Below are 21,891 nucleotides of genomic sequence, written 5' to 3' on the forward strand. Positions count from 1 at the left end.
AAGTGAAGTGCTGTGAATACTTTCCGGATGCACAAGTAAAAAAAAAAAAAAAAAACAATGGTGACTTTCGCTTATGAAATTGGTTCCGTTTCACAAAGTATTTTCAATGTAATTTTTGGGGGGGTTGTGTTCGTTCATTTGTATTTGATTTCACTCAAAATACCAAGAAGACGAAGAACTAATATGTTGTGTTAGGTGGAAAGGTTTTCGTGGGGTGAACTCAAACTGCCACATGTGACAGCGACACACTTACAATCACAAGTGCCTGTCTTTACCTTTTGGTGAAGCGCTGCAAAGCCCAGGGTAATCCTGCAAAGACTGTAATTACGGTGCAGCGTTACAAAGCACACGACACAGTCCTGCTGCAGTCGGATAACAATACTCCTATAAGCGCACTGCAGACAGCGTGGCGTCAAGACTCTCCCACGTGTATCTCCTTGCGTGTGGAAGACGTGGCGGTGGGGTTTGTGTTTGTTAAAAATTGGAACACACTTCCAAATTGCTCATGAACTGTAAAAGCTGTTGTATGCATTTCTGGTTGATTTTTTTTTAAATTGTTCAACTTTCTTAGTAACTGTACAAAACATATACAAAACATTATTTTCAATGACAGTAACACTAGGAGAATGCGGAAATGATACCAACATCAACATATTCCTGATTTGGCCATTTTGTATTAGCGAACTGAGTAGTTACAAAACGAGACTATAGTTCAGGGGTAGGGAACCTGTGGCTCTAGAGCCAGATGTGGCTCTTTTGATGACTGCAGCTGGCTCTTAGATTCATCTTATCTTACATTGCTTAACACAATAAGTAATGAATAATTCCACTGGTAATCAGTGTTAAAAATAACGTACAAAATGTAAAAAATTCTCATGCATTTTTATCCCTCCATCCGTTTTCTACCGCAGTGTTTTTCAACCCTTTTTGAGCCAAGGCACATTTTTTGCGTTTAAAAAATCCGGAGGCACACCACTAGCAGAAATGTATTAAAAACGAAACTCAGTTGACAGTAAAAAGTTGTTGTCTCAATTGTTGGATACGACTTTAAACCATAACCAACCATGCATCAACATAGCTCTTGTCTCAAAGTAGATGTACTGTCACCACGTGTCACATCACGCCGTGACTTATTTTGAGTTGTTTGCTGTTTTCCTGTGTGTAGTGTTTTAGTTCTTGTCTTGTGCTCCTATTTTGGTTGCTTTTTCTCTCTTTTTGGTATTTTCCTGTAGCAGTTTCATATCTTCCTTTGAGCGCTTCTTCCCGCATCTACTTTGTTTTAGCAATCAAGAATATTTCAGTCGTTTTTATCCTTCTTTGTGGGGACATTGTCGATTGTCATGTCATGTTCGGATGTACATTGTCTTTGCTCTACAGTAAGTCTTGGCTGTCGTCCAGCATTTTGTTTTTTTGTTTACTTTGTAGCCAGTTCATTTTTAGTTTTGCTCTGCATAGCCTTCCCTAAGCTTTAATGCCTTTTCTTAGGGGCACTCACCTTTTGTTTATTTGTGTTTTAAGCATTAGACACCTTTTTTTTTTTTTACCTTCACCCTGCCTCCCGCTGTTTCCGACATCTACAAAGCAATTAGCTTTAGATAGCACCGACCACTCAACAACACCACATCATTTTCAGACTGTAATTACTGCTTTGCAAAAAATATTTTTAACCCATATAGGTGAAATTATATCATCTCCCACGGCACACCAGACTGTATCTCACGGCACAGTGGTTGAAAAAGACTGTTCTACCGCACCTGTTCAAGAAGTCAAGAATGGTAAGAAGTATTTTATTCATTATCAGTTAGCTTCAGAATTTCTTTTTTATTAAAAAGAATAACATACGTGTTATACCCTAATGTTGGTTTTACATAAAAATGCACACATTTAGTTGTATTCAGTGTTTAAAACACATTATATAGCTCTCACGGAAATACATTTTAAAATATTTGGCTTCCATGGCTCTCTCAGCCAAAAAGGTTCCCGACCCCTGCTATAGTTTGATCCTGCTTTCCTGTTATGTGGGGAGAGGGTTGTACGGTATACCAGTACTAGTGTAGTATTGCGGTACTAGTGAATCAAAAACGGCACTATACTGTGTTTTAAAAGTACCAGTTCCCCATTTTTTTTATTTTTTTTTTAACCGGCATGACATTGCTGGTTTTACGAGCAGAGGAGCATGTTCGGCACCGCACAATCACAGAGTACTTACAAGCAGACACAGTGTGTGGACAGAAAAGGGAGAAGGGACGCATTTTGGCCTAAAAACTAAAGATAAAAGTGAAGCTATAACACCTCAGGAAAAGGTGCTTTAAGACATTGCTAGCTAGCTAGCAGCTGACAGTTGGGAGTGTTTAGCTACTTCTAAACCTCTAATCCAAATAAAGTAAGTTTCTTACAAGTATCATCCTTGCAGGACGAGGAAAAGCTAAACGTGCTTCACTACACACCGTAGCCCACCGCGTAAGACGGCGTTTCTGAATTTAAACAAATGCCATGGGTATATCTACACCTGACATCCACTGTAATGATATCAAGTACAATAGTGTGTCGAGTCGATACTACGATGATTACATCAATATTTTCTATCCGTCACAAAATATTTTTACCTTTTAAAAAAAAAGAAAAAAAATCATACTATGTTTATAAAGCCATGAAATATGTCCTTGGACACATGACGACTTTGAATATGACTGTGGAGGGTGGCGTGGTCTACGGGCCTGCCGCGAAGCGGGGTGTGTAAGGACCGGCCTCGAAGCACAGCTGGCAGGTGATAGGATTACTCAGCTGGGGTTGATCATCCAATCACCTGCCATGCTTATTAGCGGCAGCCGGGCGGACACACAATAGGTGGAGTTGGAGTAACTGAGCGGACGCGCACTGGATATTTCGAGAGAAAAGGAAGACCAGAGAGACTGAAAACTCACAGAGCGGAAACTGAAAAGGTGGGTGTGTTTTCCTAGTGTGTGTGTGTTGCCAAATAAAAAAGACATAGCTAACACCAGACATCCGGGCTATCGTGGAGGTTTGTCGGCATCAGGTGAACCCACGGGAGGAAGACTTTCACAACTGTAACTACTTGGCATCGGATCGATACATACATTTGTGGTATCATCCAAAACTAATGTAACGTATCAAAGAAGAGAAGAATAAGTGATTATTATATTTTACCAGAAGTGTAGATAGAGCATGATGAAACAGAAAATAACAAGATACTTGTTTTCATGTGGAGTTTTTTGCCTTTTGGTTGGGGACCCCTTTGGACTCTGTGACAAGGGGTGGCACTTTAGTGACTTCTGTGGTGCTTTTTTGTTGACTTCTGGATCTGCCACCCGTGGAGATCAGCTGCCGGGTCTCTGCCACACCAGAGTCCGTTTGGAGAGACTGGAGATGCGGTTGAAGGAACAGGGCCGCAGAGCTGGCACTGGGAAAGCTTCACAGTGTCCTTGGATGCATCCTCGCTCATCCATGCGAACTGGAGACTGGCGGACGGCCGAGGATGGAGTCGGCTTTCTTGGGAATTATTCTCTGCATTTGACCCATCACCCTTGATCACCCCCTGGGAGGTGAGGGGAGCAGCGCGCAGCGGCAGTGCCGCGCCCGGGAATCATTTATGGTGATTTAACCCCCAATTCCAACCCTCAATGCTGAGTGCCAAGCTTGGAGGTATATCTTTGGTATGACTCGGCCGGGATTTGAACTCACAACCTAGCGATCTCAGGGCGGACGCTCTAACCACTAGGCCACTGAGTAGGTAGATTAGTCCGCAGCTGCAGGAGGACGCAAGCTCCGCTCATGTCTACGGTAAGAGCCGACTTATTACCACAATTTTCTCACCAAACCCTGCCGGTTGACATGTGGTAAGGATCCATGTTCGCTCGACCGCTTTGTTCCATAGTAAAGCTTCACCTTCGGGAATGTAAACAAGGAAACACCGGCTGTGTTTGTGTGGCTAAAGGTTAAAGCTTCCCACCTCGTCTTTATTATTTGACTTCCCCATTATTAATTGAACAAATTGCAAAAGATTCAGCAACACAGATGTCCAGAATACTGTGTAATTATGCGATTAAAGCAGACTACTTATAGCTTGGATCGGGCTGGAAAAAAATGTCCGCTACAATCCGAGACGTCAAGCACACCCGTCATCATACGCGTCATCATACCGACATTTTCAACAGGATACTTCGAGCGAAATTTAAAATTGCAATTTAATAAACTAAAAAGGCCGTATTGGCATGTGTTGCCATGTTAATATTTCATCATTGATATATAAACTATCAGACTGCGTGGTTGGTAGTAGTGGGTTTCAATAAGCCTTTAATGTCCTTTGTGTTTTTTGATGTTTACCTCGTACACACATTATGCTATGGCTATGAGTTTTTTTTCCCCATTGGCCTCAGTCTGGACCCCCTCTCCAGGGGCTCAGTGTTTGACTGATTTTTTTTTTTTTCTAACCTCCACCGGCGTTTACCTGATTCTCACCTTTTTTGTAAGGGGCGCCGGAAGCAGGGGCGGTTCTAGGCATGCTTTTATGAGGGGGCAGTCAGAAATGTGAAGGGGGCATCATGTGTACACATCATGCTCCAGCACTTTTTTTTCTGTGCTTATAGTAACGATGCTTTCTTCATTGAAATGGGTCTTTAGCTATGTGTCCAACCCCAACCTGGAGTAGTGGATTGCACTTTGTCAGGCCTCTACCTTCAGACCTGTCCAACTTGGGTGTCCCACCTGAAGACTAAGCTCCTGCTGGTATAGCTCTTACGGTCACTGAGGCACGCAAACACCCCCTGACCACAATAAGGTGGCAATCCCTCAGGGAGGGAAACTGAAAAATAAATGAATAAAATAAAATAAAACATCCTTCATCCAGATTTTATCAACCAACAACATAACATTTATCCATATGGATGGCCTAACTCGCAAATAAATTTTGACCCAAAGTAGGACTTCACACACTACAGTCAATATTTACAAAACTGAAAGGTAGTCTGATGAATAATGATAAAAAGGAATCTCAAACTAATTTATAAAACAGAACATGGGCACTCATCTGGGCACAAAATTCATTCACTCCTATGTATGTGTGTTGCCCACTTGCTTGTAAATTGATGAAAACGGCAGTGTTTTTGTTTTTAGGTGTCTTGGTCATATCAAATGAAACTTATAATTTGTTTATTACAAAATATAGATTGAAACATTAAAGGTTGACTATGTAGAATTACAAGAAAAACAACAGAAAAAGAATTACAGCAGTCGATTGCCAGACCGTTGCTAAGTAAAACGGGCCGTTGCTAGGGACTCCGCTCTGAACAGAGGACAGCAGAGGAGGACTGCTAAGCAGGATATATACCCTATGTTTCATTTTTACCCTCATTAACAGCATCATAAATGACTTTTAGCTTGTTACAGGGACAGTGGAGGCTCTCTGCCTTCCAAACCACTGCTGCTCAGAGCCTCCGCTGTCACTGCTCTCATCAAGTTGTAAAAAAAAAAAAAAAAGGAACTCCGTAGCACCGAAAGTTTATGACAGATAAGACTACACAAATACACCCATCCTAACAAGTATATGACAACTCTTCCTTTTCTTTTACTTTCATACTGCAACAGTGATTGGATGTTTACTGAGGGCGGAGGGGTGTGTGCGGGTGTGTGTCTGCTGCGCAGCCTGTGGAATGTTGAATACACGCACAGCGGAGGGAGGGATGAGATGGAAGCCGACACTACTATATCGTGTGTGTCCCTTTTTCGGCGGATTTTTCCGCTTGTGCAGATAATTTCGTCAACTTGTAATGTAGTAATTTTGTGAGTTTATAAAAATTTGCTTTCTCAAATTTTGATTTGAGGGGGCAAGACGTTTTTTTAAGGGGGCACCTCTTGCCCCTGCGTAGAGCCGGCCATGGTCGGAAGTCTGTCTTTTTGTAATGTTTGTCTGCTCTTAAATGGGATTGTGCTGAAAATCTTAATTTCCGCCCGGGGATTATTGCGATGAGGTGGCGACCGCCGGATTGTAGCTGAGATAGGCTCCAGCGACCACGAAGGGAATAAGCGGTAGAAAATGGATGGATGGATAGATTATTGCGATGAGGTGGTGACTTGTCCAGGGTGTACCCCGCCTACCGCCCAAATTTAGCTGAGATTGGCTCCAGCGACCCCCGAGACCCCAAAAGGGACAAGCGGTAGGAAATGGATGGATGGATAGATGGATGGATTATTAATGTATTTCTGATTCCGACAAATAGTAAATGAACAAGTAGCTTTAGAATCAATCAATCAATCAATGTTTACTTATGTAGCCCTAAATCACTAGTGTCTCAAAGGGCTGCACAAACCACAACACAAACCACTACGACATCCTCGGTAGGCCCACATAAGGGCAAGGAAAACTCACACCCAGTGGGCCGTCGGTGACAATGATGACCCAGTGTCCCCTTTTTACAGCTTGTCCCTCATAATTTTGACAAAATAATAGAATGATTTGTTACTGCATATGTCAGCAGACTAATTAGGAGCCTTTGTTTGCTTTCTATAAATACTAAAAAAATGTGTCTAGTATGCTCACTATTCTATTTAAGGACAAAATTGTTGTTGGATTGCAATAAGAAACATGTTTAATGTACCCTAAGATTTTTTGTTAAAGTAAAGCCGATAATGCCATTTTTTGTGGTGACCTTTATTTAGAAAAATATCAAAATTCATTTTGGTTCCCGTACCAAAATATTGGTATGGGGACAACTCTACAAGGCATTTATGTTAAAGTCAGTGTACAGCTTGCATTGCACCGCCATTATGTCTAAATAGCTGGCAACACAAAGTGCACCCCTCAGAAAATAGGTCCTCATTGAGGTCCTTGATGCGTTTTTTTTGTTTTGTTTATTGTATACAAGCATTCTTCTTAATCTTCCACCCCGTAGAATACACACACACACATATATATATATATATATATACATATACATATATATACTGGGGCTGCAACTAACAATTAATTTGATAATCGATTAATCTGTGGATTATTGCTTCGATTAATCGATTAATAATCGGACAAAAGAGACAAACTACATTTCTAACATTTCCAATACTTTATTTAAAAAAACATCATACTGGCACCATGTCCTTTCGACTTGCCAAATAAAACAAGGCAAGTGTTACAAAAATGTTTTTGTTTTTTTTATAAAGTGCGCCATTGTCCTGCACAATAGCAATAATTTTGCTTAGGGGAATTTCAAACCTGGCTACTACCTATTCCAACCATTCTGCAATGTTGGATGCTGAATGTCTTTCCTCTAGTGCAGGGGTCAGGAACCTTTTTGGATGAGAGAGCCAGGAATCCAAAAATTTTAAAATACATTTCCGTAAGAGCCATATAATATTATTTTCAACACTGAACACATCTAAACGCTTGCATTTTTAAGTAAGACCAACATTTCTAGAGTATAATAGGTCTCTATTTCTTTGTAATAACATTGTTATTCTGAAGTTAACTGTGGAGAGGGCATGGCCTGAGGGCCTGCAGCGAAGCGGGGTGTTGCTAGGACAGGCCTCGAAATCTTCGACAGTTGCGTAGATAGCCCACCTGGGCCTTGTTATCTAATCACCCATCGCTCTGTTTATAAGCAGCAGCCAGCTCACACTCTGCAGCCAGAGTGCGAGCGAGAACGATAGAGAAAAAGACAATTGCCGGAAAGCAACTGAGAGACTTGTTGAAAAATAAAAAAATAAACAAAAGGCTCTCATGTCGGTACTTGGTAGTCTGAAGAACCCCCAGTAGGGCGAACCCTAAATTAACCAATAATAAATAAATCACTGCTTACCCTTAATGCAACTTCTTGAATAAGTGCAGTAGAAAAAAAGATGGATGGATTCAAATGCATGAGCATGCTTTATATTATGAATGTTATTTTTACACTTTGATTACAAGAAGTGGAATTATTCATTACTTATTGTGTTAAGCAGTTAGCTCAGATTTATCGGGGAGCCAGATGCAGTCATCTATAGAGCCAGATCTGGCTCGCGAGCCATAGGTTCCCTACCCCTGCTCTAGTGGCATGGTGGTAAGGGAGATTGACTTCATATTCGAGTCTCCAATGTAGTGGCATGTATTGCCAAGGTAGGCTACACTTGTCCAAACATCACTAGTGAGAGCAATTTAACTCTGGGTGGGATTTATGTCGGTCTACACTGCATGGAATGTCTGCTAGTACTTCCTCTCCATTAGTTTTGGTAAAATGAGAGAGAAAGAAGTGTTTGATTACATTTGTCATTAGGGCTCCGAATTCACAGCATAATAAGACCCAGGACAGCTGAGTGGTTAATACTGTTGACCATCAAGCAAGGGGAACTGGGTTAAAATCTCAGTGAGGACTCAGTTTTTCTTTTTCAGTAGTGAGACAGGTGCTCAATTAAATATGTCATTGGGGCCCGAAATCTTCCTCTAAGCAGTCTAAGGATAGCTGAGTGGTTACAGTAGCTAGCTCACGATCAAAGAGTACAAGGATCAAATCCCTGCCAGGTTCACTGGTAACTATGAAAACTCCAGCAGCAAGTGTAAATGCTTTATATTATAGCTCACTGAGACAGGTTCGCGATTAAATATGTCATTGGGCCCCGAAATCGTATTTAAAGAAGACCAAGGATAGCTCAATGGTTAAAGCTGCTAGCTCCCAATCAAAGGGCACTGGGTTCAAATCCCAGGCAGATTGATTGGTATCTAGGAAAGCTATTGTTTTGTATCATAGTTTACTGAGACAGGTTATCAATTGAATATGTCATTGGGGCCCGAAATCTGTCCATAAGAAGACCAAGAATAGCTGAATGGTTAAACAGCTAGCTCCCAATCAAAGGGTCCTGGGTTCAATCCCAGTCAGGTCGATCAGTTTGCCGAGCCAAAGAGAGGGAATGCTGGAAAATGTGGGGGTGCATTACCTCCCCCACAAAAAATAAAGCTAATTGGTAGCTGGTTAATTAACTTATAGTTAAAAAGGTAAGTATGGGTAATAATAATAACAAATAGTCTATAGTCCAAAAGCCTAAGGGTAACCTCGGGGGTTAGCTCCTCCTGTGTGCTGAGGCTAAAGTTGGTAAGTGTACCATCGGTAATTCCTGGCTGGGATGGGTGGGAATAGGAACATGAATAATTAATCATTGTGAGTGTTGACCAATCAGCTTTCCTCGGTCTGACCAACAAATAGTCAATTAGTTAATAAAAAAAAAAAAAGTACCAATAAGTACAACAAATTGGAATAATTGAAGAGAGAAAAAAATTCAATTGGATAATGAAAAAGAAAAAAAAAATTGAATGAATAAAAAGAAGGATGGATAATATTAAAAACACTATTAAGAAAAGTTAATTGCATATAATTTATTAAAATTATGCTTTATCTTTTTTTCATCATCCAATTATTCATCATTTATATTTTTTATTATTCAATTGCAGCTAGTCAGGAGGATTCGTCCACCCATTTATTTTTCTTTTGTTTTTCATTATCAAATTAGAATTTTTTTCTCTTCAATCATTCTAATTTGTTGTATTTATTGTTTTTTTTTATTTTTATTAACTAATTGTTGGTCAGACCGAGGAGAGCTGATTAATTATTCATGTTCCTATTCCCACCCATCCCAGTCATGCAGTCACTGGTGACGTTGGACCAATCAAACAGAGCCAGGCGGTCACATGACCCAACTTAAACAAGTTGAAAAAGTATTGGGGTGTTACCATTTAGTGGTCAATTGTACGGAATATGTACTGTACTGTGCAATCTAATAATAAAAGTTTCAATCAATCAATCAATCAATCAATCAAAAGTGTAAAGGAAAAAAGACACTTTTTATTTCAACGGTACTTCCCGTCAAAAGCCTAAAGACTGATCGCACAGTTTCTGTCTTCACAATAAAAGTGCCGCTCCATCGCGCCTGCTCTAACAAAATAAGAGTCTCCGAAAGCCAGCACTAACAAGCGAGCAAGCTACGGAGTTTGCCGCCAATGTATTTCTCTTAAAGTGTATAAAAAGGAATATGGAAGCTGGACAGATGAGATGCCAAAAAACAACAACTTTCATGTGGTATTAGACAGAAAAGAGGAACTTTTTTTCTCCTCCATTTGAAAACGTGGACGTCTGATTCCAATCAATGCAAGTCATCAGAATCAGGTAATACACCAACTTATATTCTTGTCTTCATGAAATATAGGAATCTATATGTTAAACATGCATGTATAGTCATTAAAACACCTTCAACATGTGAACAAAAACGGCAAAATAAATAAATATAAATTATATACTGTATATATAAATGTATGTATATATATATATAAATGTATGTATGTATATATATATATGCATATAATATGTGTGGGTATAAATGATTTGTGTGTGTATATATGATATGTGTGTGTCTAAATGATATGTGTGTGTATGTATATATGGGGTGGATCATCTCGACTTGGTCATTTACTAAGTAATTGATAAACGTTGAAAAACTTATTGGGGTGTTACCATTTAGTGGTCAAGTGTACGGAATATGTACTGTACTGTACAATCGACTAATACAAGTTTTAATCAATCAATCAATCAATCAATCAATCAATCAATCAAATCAATGGATGCCTATGTTATTTAATGTACTATTAAATAATAGTACATTTTATTTTAATGTACTATTATTTAATATATATTATTGTTTTAGTTGCTTAAGAGATATTCCTGGCTCTGAATTTGCTCATTGCTATTTTTATGTTTTTGTGCACTATTTGTTGCCGTAATCAGGTTACTCATCAGTTACTCAGTACTTGAGTAGTTTTTTTACAACATACTTTTTACTTTTACTCAAGTAAATATTTGGGTGACTACTCCTTACTTTTACTTGAGTAATAAATCTCTAAAGTAACAGTACTCTTACTTGAGTACAATTTCTGGCTACTCTACCCACCTCTGTCAATTTGTTTGTGTAGATTCCACAATATCTCGGTTTCAAAGTCCTCACAATATAACCGTGATGCCTGGCGGTGTCAAACAAAACCTCGGTGTACTATACCGGCGCTTTAGCTATATGACACTACATTTCCCAGAATCCCCAGCGCAGTGTGGGGCGCCAAAATGGGAGCGTGGACCAAGAAGTCAAGTGTGTTCGTATTTGGAGAGGGTAATTGTTTATTGGACATTTCTTGAAAAATTTCATCAAAATCTATGTGAACCTATTTAAGTTATGTCGCTAACAAACAGACAAACACAACCTGGTGAAAACGTAACTTCTGTGGCGGAGCCGAGGTCAGAACGTCTTTGTTTCCTTAAAGCCGACACAGAACAAGCAAGTCACGGCGCAGCGAACGGAGGTAATCACTCAAAAAAAAAAAAAAAAAGTTGAGTGTGGGAAATGTGAATAAAGTGAACAACAACTTGAAAAATCTTCAATCCACCCACCCTTGTTCCCACCGCTTGTGTCTGGATGTCGCGCAGCAGCTGGAGAATGGCCGCCGGAAGGCAGCTGACACGCTGGACAAGTCACCCTCCCAGAAAATATATTTGAAGCCAGCGAAACCAAACATCAGTTTATGAGGTATTTACATTTTTGAATCATTTTATTGTCAATTTACACATATGTATGTACATATAGCGATAAAGACTCGGTAGAAGTTAAACCATTGCCAGCGTATTGTACCAGTTTTACACCCGGGCTTCCTGTCTTTCTGTTCTGGTGGCAATCACCGGTGTCCATATTTCACACGATCTTGGCAAAACAAAACAAAATGTAAATATTGTTCTAAATAAGTCCGGGCGGGGACGAAATGCTAGTCAGCATGAATGGGCGTAGCAAAGAGCGGTTAATTTGCATTTGACAAATCTGACTTTCAAAACATTGTTTTTGAAGGCAGCCAAAACATTTTTTTTCACAGCAAAATCGATGCAAACATTTCACCAAAGAACCATCATTACAAGTTATGTAGATTTTAAATTATAGCTTCCATTAAAATACCAGTCGAGTGGAAAAACAAGTTGACTTTATATTTATTTGTGTTTCTTTGTATCCAGTTTTTTTTTAACAACTTCTTGAACTAGTGGTGTAATTTGGCCTTATTAGGGTATCAAAAAGCTCCATAAATGGTATTAAATCTGTTATCTTTAATACACAAACATGCTGACACATTTCATATAAAGTTATTTTTATGGTGTTATTTTATTTTAAGCATGCAAACAATTTCAACATAATACAGAACATATTTCTTGTTCCTCATTACAGCATGTTCAAAAAGCAATAGGAAGAATCAAAACTTATTCAAACCTAAAACTTTTTGTATTATAACACTTTTTTGTTTTACTTAATCTGTACCACAACAGTAAATAGGCAAATAAATGGAATAAATAAATAGACACAAGTAAATACATGTTTATTAAATAAAGAAATAAACCATTGATACAGTTCTCATTAACAAATAGTTAAGTAATTTATGGTTGACATTATGAGATGAATCAGATTATAAAAGGTTTTAATAAGGTTCAAGATGTTTCTGAAGAAAATCGTCTTTGTACTTTTTATACACTTTGAGTTTTAGCAGTTTCTTTAACTATGTCATGAAATGAGCCAATAATTTAGTTGTAATCATCATGCAACTCAAGCTTTTAAGTGGGGTTAAAAAGTATATACTAAATGCAGATTTTTCAGAAAGCAATACATGCTTTCATTATATCAGAACTGGATGATTGCAGTTTTCTTTATTTCGGGTTGTCTGGCTTCCTCCCACTTCCAAAGACGTGCACCAGGGGATAGGTTGATTGGCAACTCTAAATTAGTCTAGTGTGTGAATGTTGTCGATCTGTGTTGGCCCTGTGATGAGGTGGCGACTTGTCCAGGATGTACCCTGCTTACCACCCGAATGCAGCTGAGATAGCCTCCAGCAGCCCTGGTAGTAGAAATGGATGGATGGATGGCGTTGACCGGTCCGCCCTTCGCCACCACCAGGGGGTGCAAAATACAGCAGCCCACCTGTTGACAAGAACTAAATAACCCCGAGCTCTCTACTCTCCATTGCCTCCCAGTACATCCAAGGACTGCTCCCGTCTGTCCCACGCTCCAGACTCAGCATTCAAAGGCACATAGCTTTTTCTGTGGCTGACCCCAAATTGTGGAACAATTTGCTTCTGCACCTTAAGGCTGTAAAACGAGAACATTTTAAATCCTTGCTAAAAATGCAACTATTTTCCAAACAATCTGCGACTTCCCCCTCTCTTTTTATCTTGTTTTACCTTAACATTTTTTACCTATATTGTCTAATGTGCCTGTGCAGCACCTTAGTCAACATAGTTAATTTGAATGTGCTATATAATAAAGTTGGACTTGACTTGGTTTAATTGGTTTAAAATGTATACCACAGCGATCATTACATTTTATTTATACATTTAATTAAACATGCAATTGATTTCCCCCATTAGACTTAGAGATTTAGACTTACACTTCCTTTTATTGTCATTCAAATGTGAACTTTACAGTAGAGATAAGAACTAAATTTTGTTTCATTTGCTCACTGTAGTGCAGGATAGGATTAGCCTTACAAGTTACATTCGGAGGTTAACATAGCAACAAAAAAATGTTTAATCTTCCTTTGTGTCGCTATAAAATGTTGACTAATTTAAAGATTCCACTTCACAAACCAAAGCAAAATTGTTTTAAGAATTTGTACAAAGTGTCAAAAAATGTGGTCTTGTATGCAGTGACGAGTCATCAGTGCCAACAAGACTCTCTCTGCAGGCCTAAACCTAAGCACAAGACGCACTAATCTCCATTTACACCTTCAATTTTCCTATTTATGGCATCACATTATATGAATTTATCTTTTAAATTTCATCTTATCATTTGGTAGCGTGTCTCAATAAGCACATGTTAAATTAGTCTCAATTAATGAATGACAGGACATTTCATTTGACTGCAAACAGAACATTAGCCTCTTCCTCTGTAACTGTTAGGAATATAATGAAAAATGTTCCCTGTGATCCACAAAGTCCCCCATGGCGTGCTGTGTTAGTACAGAACGGCGGCCTCTTTTCGTTTCCAATCAAATCAATGTATGGATTGATTTGGGCACGGCGTAGCCATGACGGTACCGTACTGCATTCCTGCACTAATTATACTTAGAACTTCTACAGTATATTTACAAGACCAAGCAACACATCAATTCAGCTAAAATCTGCTTGTGTGTGATAGAATGTAAGGCACAAACACAAAATAGATTATCCAGATTATTTTCAAAATAAAATACAGTGTTCAAGGCGCATCATATTTGACACCTTAAAACTTTAAGGTTAGGGGTGGACCTGAAGCCAACTTGTCAAAGGTTTTCAGACGTACTTTCACCTCGTTGACATGGATGGATGAGGACATGATGACTTTTGACGTCCCAAATAAAAGAATCATAGTACAGGCATATCCTGGACAATTATATGGGCACGTAAGTCAAATATCAGTGGATACGGGGGCTGAATAACCAGGGCAGTGGTTAACAAAAGTTTGATGAGACGTGTGTGTCTGCCTGTGTGTGTACAACTCTCACTTGGGATGTTGTTACTGTTGCTGCATGATACAGATTGAAAAATAAATTTGTTGTTCGACAAGGCAAAACGGTCTTTTCCAGTAGTCAAGTCAAGTCAGTGCCGTCACAGCGTTCTATGGTGTTGCCGTTCAGCAGCCGTTACGCATCTCAAATGGCATGACCTAGTTGTTTTGCTTCTGCTTCTCCATAATGACAGAATAAACTGTCTGTGGTACGCTTTACTACGAATACGCGATTAAGGCAACATCTAACATACAATATAGGTATTTTAAACTTATGTTTTGGTCAGGAACGCCACAGTGCTGTTCACAATCACCCTTAACCAGCCAATACTACGCAGAGGACGTGATCAATCAATCAATCAATCAATGTTTACTTATATAGCCCTAAATCACTAGTGTCTCAAAGGGCTGCACAAACCACTACGACATCCTCGGTAGGCCCACATAAGGGCAAGGAAAACTCACACCCAGTGGGACGTCGGTGACAATGATGACTATGAGAACCTTGGAGAGGAGGAAAGCAATGGATGTCGAGCGGGTCCAACATGATACTGTGAAAGTTCAATCCATAATGGATCCAACACAGTCGCGAGAGTCCAGTCCAAAGCGGATCCAACACAGCAGCGAGTGTCCCGTTCACAGCGGAGCCAGCAGGAAACCATCCCAAGCGGAGGCGGATCAGCAGCGCAGAGATGTCCCCAGCCGATACACAGGCAAGCGGTACATGGCCACCGGATCGGACCGGACCCCCTCCACAAGGGAGAGTGGGACATAGAAGAAAAAGAAAAGAAACGGCAGATCAACTGGTCTAAAAAGGGAGTCTATTTAAAGGCTAGAGTATACAAATGAGTTTTAAGGTGAGACTTAAATGCTTCTACTGAGGTGGCATCTCGAACTGTTACCGGGAGGGCATTCCAGAGTACTGGAGCCCGAACGGAAAACGCTCGATAGCCCGCAGACTTTTTTTGGGCTTTGGGAATCACTAATAAGCCGGAGTCCTTTGAACGCAGATTTCTTGCCGGGACATATGGTACAATACAATCGGCAAGATAGGATGGAGCTAGACCGTGTAGTATTTTATACGTAAGTAGTAAAACCTTAAAGTCACATCTTAAGTGCACAGGAAGCCAGTGCAGGTGAGCCAGTACAGGCGTAATGTGATCAAACTTTCTAGTTCTTGTCAAAAGTCTAGCAGCCGCATTTTGTACCAACTGTAATCTTTTAATGCTAGACATGGGGAGACCCGAAAATAATACGTTACAGTAGTCGAGGCGAGACGTAACAAACGCATGGATAATGATCTCAGCGTCTTTAGTGGACAGAATGGAGCGAATTTTAGCGATATTACGGAGATGAAAGAAGGCCGTTTTAGTAACGCTTTTAATGTGTGCCTCAAAGGAGAACAGGAAATGTCAGACTACAGCGCCAAAGTAAGAGCTCAGAAAACCTATTGTACTTACTCGTAGCTTAAATTAAAACCTTTTCTAACATAGCCGTTCTGCTTTTGCTAGGAATTTGAACTTTAAAGGAAAGTCTTATCTTAGTCAATGTCTTTCTTTTCTTCCCAAGCCAGCAGCCGCAGTAGCCTTACCACCGGCCGCGGGTAAGTCTGTCCCCTTATCTTCACTTTGGCTGCCATGCGCACCAAGACACTTTACCGATTAATCATTGGGACCTGGGTAGCAACCACCATCGTAACTTGTCCAGTGGTTATATTGTTTGTGCGTTAATGCCGCATGGACCGTTTCTCTAGGTCTGGAAGATAATTGTGAATGATGTTGTACTAAAAATGGTCCGCCAGGACCTGGCTGTGTCGCCATTGCCGTGTCTGGTCAGTAGATCATTGGATGCATAGATGGCCTGTGGTAACAATGCATCTGGTCGTCCCAAAAGCAGTAGATTTAGGATGACCAAGTCTGGATCAGCAGCATCTGAGTAAATGGACCCAAGCAGCTTTGCATTGAGTATCCCTTCTTCTTCAATTTGATTTAGGTTGCAGTACATGTTCTGACATTGTCTGATCCCGCAGAGCCACTTGGAGAGCTGCCTTTATTGACTCAATTTATCATTTCCAGGTTCCTACAAAATGTGAGAACTTGGAGGGTTGAGGAGGAATTTTATCCTCTGTCCTTGCCAGTTGTTAAAGATGATTTTCAAAACTAAGGTCCTTAGTAGTCCTGAGTTCAATCCCGGGCTCGGGATCTTTCTGTGTGGAGTTTGCATGTTCGCCCCGTGACTGCGTGGGTTCCCTCCAGGTACTCCGGCTTCCTTCCACCTCCAAAAACAAGCACCCGGGGATAGGTTGATTGGCAACACTAAATTGGCCCGAGTGTGAATGTGAGTGTGAATGTTGTCGGTCTATCTGTGTTGGCCCTGTGATGAGGTAGCGACTTGTTCAGGGGGTACCCTGCCTTCCGCCCGAATACAGCTGAGATTGGCTCCAGCACCCCCCGCGACCCCAAAAGGGAAAAGCAGTAGGAAATGGATGGATGGATGGATGGATAGATAGATGGATGGTTGGAATCAAGTGTGCTGTGGGCCCCGATTGTAGTGAATCACACCTGAGCCATCATAAATTAATCAAATCTTTATTGGAAACGAAATAACTCAATGTGACAAAGAACAGTTGACAACAATCAATCTAGGTAGCTGGATATTTGGTCAGGACACTCCTCACTCTTTTGTCTTCACCTTCATTGTCCATTCGTTTTTGGTGACTTTATATTCTCTGTACCTGGACATTGAGTCCGCGACATACATGGCAGACAATAACTGATACAATCTGCTTTGCCAGTCCAAAAGCATTCGCCGTTTTCCGTAGTCTTCACTCAACGGCCAGGTAATACAAAGCATGTGCTACCTTTGCTATCACATCCATGGGAGCCCGCATTCTCGTTGACTCTCCTTTGACAAGTTTTTCGGTAAGTAGAATCACAGCTGACTTCGACATTCAAAAGTTCTCTTGCTGTCTGAGAAGTGTTGTAACCTTAATAGCTGCAATCGGGTTACCTCCGAGTTACAAAACCGCTTTATTATGAAGCTGTTCTTTGTGACGTCACTTCCGGTGTAGGGCGCGGTCTTTCTGGCGTCACTTCCTCTCCGAACTCAGTTTGTAAACGATCAATGAGTCCATACATAGCTAAGAGCCGGAGATTCAAGAAATCCACGGTACACTTACCCGTGTAAAAATTTGTCGAAGGAGGAACCTTAAACGCTGTTTTAGTGTGGCTGAAACGGGGCTTAGGTTAAGGGCTTATCCGGCTTAGTGTAAAGATAGCTTAAGGGAAAGGCCTTACTCTGTGATTGTCGTAGAAGGTGTACTTTGGCATCCAGAGCTTCTGCAGATCTCATTGCAGGGTTTTCTGTTTACAGTTGTCTACTGTGGATGGAGGCAGTGGTTTAACATAGCCGAGCTGTTCTCGTCACTGAATTTCTTGACAGTAGGTGTTTGCCAGGGCTGTGTCTTGAGACAGACGGCGCTCGATGCTCCGTAGCAAAGGAACCCATGCATTCTTTGGTGCCCAAAGGAAAGGGCTCTGTTTACGCCTAACCAGCGGCGCTGTATACCTAGCCACTCCATCCACATTTATTTTGGTGGTGCATTGCTCTAGCAGTTCTCTGGCCTGCTGATCTTCTTTTGAGCATGTAGCAGTTTTATGTTCACATAGGGTGATATGTCAACTTCCCTCAGACAATCTATATGGCGCTGGAGCGCAGAGTTGGGAGAAACAGCCCAGAAGCAGTGTTGGTGTTCAACAGGAAGGTGGCTTGAGTTGGCTGGACCTTTTAATGACCATCCAAGAGGAGTGCACATTGCTATGGGCCTTTCACATGGACCAGCTGCAACTAGGGATGAGTAGATGTGGAGGAAAACCCAATGAGAAGTCATGGTTGGATATTGTTTAACAGTGGAAGTTCTTGCAGATGAGAATATTTGTGCATAAGTGATTTGACAAGATAAATGTGCTCTGGAAGGCCTAACAGTGAATACTTGTTGGATTGTGTATCTGGCTTTTGGTGCTTGAGCTGGGGTTATTACAAATGACACAGCAACTCCTTGATAGTAGAGCACCTTATGGATGACAGTATGTAAAGAAAGGTTCTCCGGCTCTGTAGTCAGATAGAGATGCTGCAAGGCAATAGAAAGATGAGAGTCATCTCTAATCCTTTATCGAGGATGCCAAAACCTTTTAGAGTGTTCAGTGTGTGTGCAGGGACACGAGCTAATTTAGCGTGACATTTTGTGGGCGGTTTGGACGGTCAACAAAGACCGTGTTCGGGTAGTATTGTACTTTTTTTTACTTCTGAATGGCACACATTGTGCAGCACAGTAAGATGTTGCTGATTCCATTCTTTACAGGCTTTTTTTAAACTGCATGCCTCATAGAGATGTGACATTTGCGAACGAGTTTCTTTGAACAGCTCTTTCAAGTGAACAATGAGAACCGACTCACAGTTGTAATTTGTTCATTAGAGAGACGTTCTTTTTGCCCTCAGAATCAGAATAAAAAAAATAACTTTACAGGCTTTATCTATTGAAGGAGTAATAACATTACCGAGTTAGAGTCATCCACATATAGCACCTATTCACGTGTAATGCACACACACACTCATGTGCGTGTGCGTAGACAGTAGAGATGCGCGGTTTGCGGTCTCATCCACGGAGTCCGCGGATAAACCGCGGGTCGGGCGGGTGACATGACGAAAAAATAGATTTTAATTAGATTCGGGCGGGTGGCGGTTGAACCATTCGGAAATATTTGATATACATGGTTCAGGGATCGGTATCCTTTTCCATTCACATAGCCATTTAGGACTCGTGTCACAAAGCGAAGAAGACAATAGGAGACGCAAACATTCTGTAGAATGACTGCCCGCAGTCACCCAGTAAATAAGTATTAGGGCGTGCTATGAAACCATCGGCTTTGTCGCCTTCTACAACATGTGCGATCTGCTTGTCAGTCCAGCAACATGTTAGGACTGCAAGGCATACTGGGTGACACAGAGTACACTAATGGTTGTGATATAAACTATTTTAACACTCTTAGTAATATGCGCCACGCTGTGAAGCCACACCAAACAAGAATGACAAACACATTTCGGGAGAACATCCTCACAGTAACACAACATAAACGCAACACAACAAATACCCAGCATCCTTTTCATCCATGACAATTCCTGACTATTTTATACACCCCGCTGGCAGCAAACCCCGGCACCCCCCACCCCCGTGTTTCAGTCAGTTAGGCGGGGTTGTGGGCGCGGGGGTGTAAAATATATTCAGGAAGTGTCACCAATGCAAAGGATTCTGGGTATTTGTTGTGTTGCGTTTATGTTGTGTTACTGTGAGGATGTTCTCCCGAAATGTGTTTGTCATTCTTGTTTGGTGTGGCTTCACAGTGTGGTGCATATTAGTAAGAGTGTTAAAATTGTTTATATCACAATGCATCAGTGTACTCTGTGTCACCCAGTATGCCTTTCAATCTTGAACGTGTGATTGCGGAAGCCGCATACAACATGTTCCTGGACTAACAATCGGTTCGTACATGTTGTTGGAGATGTCAAAGGCAACGGCTTCACAGCACGCCCTTATTCTTGTCGTCAGGATGAACACCATTGGATATTCGCAATAATGTTAGTGGTTCCCGTTGTCTTCTTTACTCTGTGAAACGGGTTTAAATAGCTATTTGAGTGGTAGAGGTGGCCGACCTCTGATGTATTTCAACGGGCGGGCGGCGGGTGGATGACGATTTTGGTGATGCGGTTACGGATGATATAATTGCCTATCTGCACATCTCTAGTAGACAGATAACTTTGGGGAGAAATTGTATTAAGCACCTGAATATACTGAAACCTTTTAGCCGCTGTATTTAGAATTCGAAAGAGATAAAGAATGGGGAAATGTCACCATATAATGAAATGTTTATAAAAACAAAAGCCAAATCAGAATATTACCAATATTTCAAAATAATTGTCACCAATCAGTATTTATTGGTGTATACATTTGGATTTATTGACCAAACTTGTATCTTGTTACTGCCAAAAGGCATTGTTTCCTTGATGAAAATAAGTTACTTAAAAAAAAATAAGAAGGAGCCAGTCTTTTAAACGTAAAGGAGCGGGTCCTCAAGATCCGGCTTCCTTCAAAGAGCCCCAAGTCTAATATTTTTCAGGTATGTGGTTCCTGACGCATCCCCAACAGTTTCTGTCTTTGATTGATGTGGTAATTTCTGATGCAAAAAGGGTTTTGAATTTTGGGCACAAGCTCAAATAATCTTCTCTTGTGTCGCAGTACGAATAAGGCCTAGGCCTGGATTTAGGCTTGGCTGAATTTGTGCTGTGAGCTGGAACAGGAGTAGTAGGTCTACCTTGGCTCTCTGTGTGGTAATACACATTCGATGAAGGCCCCTGGGATCTCTTGTAGCTCTTAGCGGACTTTGGCTGGTCTCGGAACAATGTTATCCGCTTTGCTTGGGATTTTAACTGAAGCCAGTTAGAGAGGTCTGACCGCGTGTATGTATGATTTATAACCAAGCAATAACTTTTCATAACTCAAAGGCAATACAGCAGCGCTTTTTTTTTTTTATTTCAACCAATGTTATCAGCAGTTCAAACTAGCTAGCAAAGTGCTGTGTCAGTACGCCAGAAAGGTAGTTCCTCTGTGTTCTCTCCTACAATAACAATTTCACTATAGCTTGGTTAATAAAATCACGGTATGTAAACCGAGCGTTGTTGGCGGTTTTTGGATGAATTTTTAGAGCGCTTTCAATGCGAAATATGTAGAATAATCCCAATTACTTGCATTGCTGCCCGCCTCATATTAGCAGTACTAGCAAATACAAGGAAAAGAAAAGTTTTCTTGTCTCTCTTAAGGATTGTGAATGATGGTCAATATTCCCCCCAAAGTGCAATTTTCCTTTAAACATCCATGCATCCATCCGTTTTTTACCTCTTGTCCCTTTTGGTGGGGCGGGGGTCGCTGGAGCCTATCTCAGCTGCATTCAGGCGGTAGGCGGGGTAGACCCTGGACAAGTCGCCACCTCATCACAGGGCCAACACAGATAGACAGACAACATTCACACTCACATTCACACACTAGGGCCAATCTTTTAGTGTTGCCAATCCAAACAAGAAATTAAATTAAAATACAATAAAAGTATTTCCAGATAATTCTGCAGTGTGAGGCGGGTGATTTCATCACCGACAGGTGTAGCATCCATGAGTTGTCCTACCGCTAATATCAAAAGCAAAACACGGTCTTTGTAAACAACTTTTTTCCGACACACCTGGGCGTCGGTGTTGAATGTACCAGAATTAAAAGGCGCGTTCATTGACAAAGAAAATGAAAGCAGAATG

The 21,891-nt window shown here is 40.9% G+C and overlaps 1 long non-coding RNA gene across 2 annotated transcripts; it reads left to right on the top strand.

The window, feature by feature from the left end:
* The first annotated feature begins 11,046 nt into the window (after nucleotides 1-11,046).
* Nucleotides 11,047-13,317, top strand: LOC133541552 (uncharacterized). 2 transcript variants are annotated; one of them, XR_009803913.1, is made up of 4 exons: nucleotides 11,047-11,133; nucleotides 11,214-11,323; nucleotides 11,448-11,547; nucleotides 12,824-13,317. It is a non-coding gene; the product is annotated as an uncharacterized LOC133541552 (long non-coding RNA). The 2 variants fall into 2 exon arrangements; XR_009803914.1 differs by having other exon boundaries at nucleotides 12,840-13,317.
* Nucleotides 13,318-21,891: the final 8,574 nt, after the last annotated feature.

This window comes from Nerophis ophidion, linkage group LG23 (genome assembly GCF_033978795.1).
Source record: "Nerophis ophidion isolate RoL-2023_Sa linkage group LG23, RoL_Noph_v1.0, whole genome shotgun sequence".
Taxonomy (NCBI): domain Eukaryota; kingdom Metazoa; phylum Chordata; class Actinopteri; order Syngnathiformes; family Syngnathidae; genus Nerophis; species Nerophis ophidion.